Source organism: Triticum dicoccoides, chromosome 6A (genome assembly GCF_002162155.2).
Source record: "Triticum dicoccoides isolate Atlit2015 ecotype Zavitan chromosome 6A, WEW_v2.0, whole genome shotgun sequence".
Taxonomy (NCBI): domain Eukaryota; kingdom Viridiplantae; phylum Streptophyta; class Magnoliopsida; order Poales; family Poaceae; genus Triticum; species Triticum dicoccoides.
The window spans coordinates 19,132,084-19,135,115 of NC_041390.1; positions in this window are offsets into that span (position 1 = coordinate 19,132,084).

A 3,032-nucleotide genomic window follows, 5' to 3' on the forward strand; every position below is an offset into this window, starting at 1 on the left:
GGCGACGCCAGGTGGTGAGGAGGAAGCAGGCGCGGGCGGCAGAGCGGCTGGGCCTCGCGGGGGCCCGACCCGGGCTCGGCGGGCCGGCGGCGCGGGAGGCGGTACGGCGCCACTTGGCACGCGAGGATTCATCGGGCAGCTGCGATGCGCTTTGTCCGGCCGGACCGGACGTGTCCGGCGGCGGCGGCAGGAAGAGGATCTAGGGTTTCGGGGAAGAAGACCCGTGAATCTCGGAGGGGGTTCTTTAGATAGGCATAGGGGGAGCTAGGAGAGTTCAAATGATGAGCGGTTTTCGGCCACGCGATCGTGATCGAACGCTCTAGACGATGGAGAGGGTTTTGGTGGGTTTTGGACCAAATTGGAAGGGTGTTGGGCTGCAACACACACGAGGCCTTCTCGGTCCCTCGGTTAGCCGTTGGAGTATCAAACGAAGTCCAAATGATACGAAACTTGACAGGCGGTCTACCGGTAGTAAACCAAGGCCGCTTGGCAAGTCTCAGTCCAATCCGGAAATGTTTAACCCCCACACACGAAAAGAAGGTAGAAAGGACCGGAGGAGATAGGAGCGCCGGAATGCAAAACGGACAACGGAGAAAATGCTCGGATGCATGAGACGAACACGTATGCAAATGCAATGCACATGATGACATGATTTGAGATGCATGACAACGGAAACAACACACGGAGACAAAACCCGAACCCAAGAAAATAAAATAACTTAGCGCTGGAAACAACACACGGAGATAAAACCCGAACACAAGGAGCATATTCTGTAAAATCTCAAATCCGACAAAAAGGAATTTTTCAAACAAAAAAAGCGCAAATTACTGAAACTTGATGAAAAATAGAATGTATTAGAGCCAGGTTTCGATCCTGGGACTTGTGGGTTATGGGCCCATCACGCTTCGCCTGCACCACTCTGATTTGTTGGGATTCTAACGATTTCTACCTTAATCCACGCACGGAGATTAGGCAAGGTATGGGAAAGTCTCCTCTGTTCTCAGCTACGTGCTATTTGTTTGTGTGTGTACGCGAGACATCGATCCAATTCCTACTGGTGACTCGCAGCAGCCGGTGATCGCGTTCATCAAGAGGCGCTTAACGGGGCAGCCACCCGAAAGGGATGCTTGGACGAAGGAGAGCGCAGTCGGGTTGGTGCGGGGATGGAGGGGAGCCCAGTTGCCCGAGAGGGTCAGAAACTCACATAGAGAGCAAGCGAAGGTGTATGATGAGGAGCACAGTTTAGATCAATGTCTTGAATCTGCCATGCCACCGTACGTACCACCCTTTACTTATCTGCTATACATACACACCAAACCTCATTTTTCTACCGATGAGGCGATGCATATCAAGTTTGGACAGCATACTACTCGAAAGGATTATGGAACGGAGGGAGTATTATAAAGTTCACTCGAAAGGTTCAGGTTTATGATTTCCTCAAGTGTGACTTCTGATTTGTACTTGATGAAATAAGTTGTGAATGTACTGGCAGTTGGACAGGTTAGCACTATCAGTTTGCCACTGGAAAATGGACAGTGTCGTCTTCTGCACAAGAACAAAGCTTGAGGCACAGAAGCAGTTGGGCATTAGCTTGTCATCTCTGCTTCAAAAGCCTGTGGGTTACGGGCCGACCACCCTAGCTACCGCTTCGCCACTGTGATCCTTTTGTCATGGGCCAACAAGTTGAGCTAACGGATAGTTCTCAAAAAGGAAAAGTTGAGCTAACGAATAACGATGGATGATAGCGATGGGAGGTCTCCTCTTTGTTCGCACGGAAGGAGAACGAAACCGGCACTGTACCAATGTGGTTGCACATGCACATCAGCTACGTATAGTACGTACTACGATCTGGTACTCTGTAGTCCTATCTTGGGGACTGATCGAACTAGTGGCTCACGAACAGCCGTCAATCACGATCACGGCCCACTTGTCATAGCTGAACCGACGAACCCATATATGGAGAGGCTTTTGGTGCCGTCCATTGATTGGGCGGACCGTCCAGTCGAAACCTCTGTGTGTTTCCTTCGTGATGAAACGGAGGCTAAAGGTTTTGCTTGGTCTCGTTACTATAGATCGATCGGGAAGGGGTTAAAACAAGGTACTACAAGGGTTTAAATGCATGTCGGTATTATGAAAGCTGGCTAACAGATCCAGATACTTCCTCTGTCTCTAGGTGTGTAAGTCATCTTACGAAAATTAAGTATTCCTAAAAGTCTAAGGCGCAATACATTAAATTCTATCCTCGTTTTCACCCTAGCCTTGTACTACTGTCCACGAGAAATATGCATGATAGAAAGAGGAGGCGCCCGTACAAGAATGACCCGTGCATGCATCGCAGCTGGACGTTGATTAGGCAAGAAATTGATGACAGTCTTGCATGCATTCACGTAGGTGGCCTGAGGCTGGTCATAATGAGGAGAAACTTAGGAGTAACATCACACACTTCAATACAATTTTGTTTATGTGTCACAATTTAATGAAGAGAGAGATGTTTGTGGTAACTAGCTAAGTTACCGGAACATCACACACTCCAAAAAATAATGAGTCTATAACCTAATAAATACATTGTTGCATAACACTACATAGATGTTCCTACCCACTGTGGAGGTAGTAACATAGTCTAGGGAAGTGTGTAAGTTACTAGACTATGTTCTTGCCTATTGTGACCAGCCTGAGAGAGCTCAAACGGCATCCTAATAAGTAGCAAATCAATGCTGATTTTGCTTCCGCTTAAAATAGCGCTGTGAAACATCGTGTGTTAGGTTAAGTACACTGCATCATGCCGAAAGCAATGATAGTTCTCTAAATCATGCGGCAGTCCGTAGAGGCGGCGCTGCGGCAGGAGGTTTTGATGAACCCTAAACCCTAAATCAGTACATGCACGAACTATCCCTCACTTCTATCCATCATGCCCGCCCCATGCCCGCTAGGTTTAGATGACAAACCTTGGCCCGCGGTGTAGACGTCGCCGGCGTTCGACGACAGCCTTCAGGCGGTGACGTGCACGACGATCAACCGGCCAGATGCTTGGC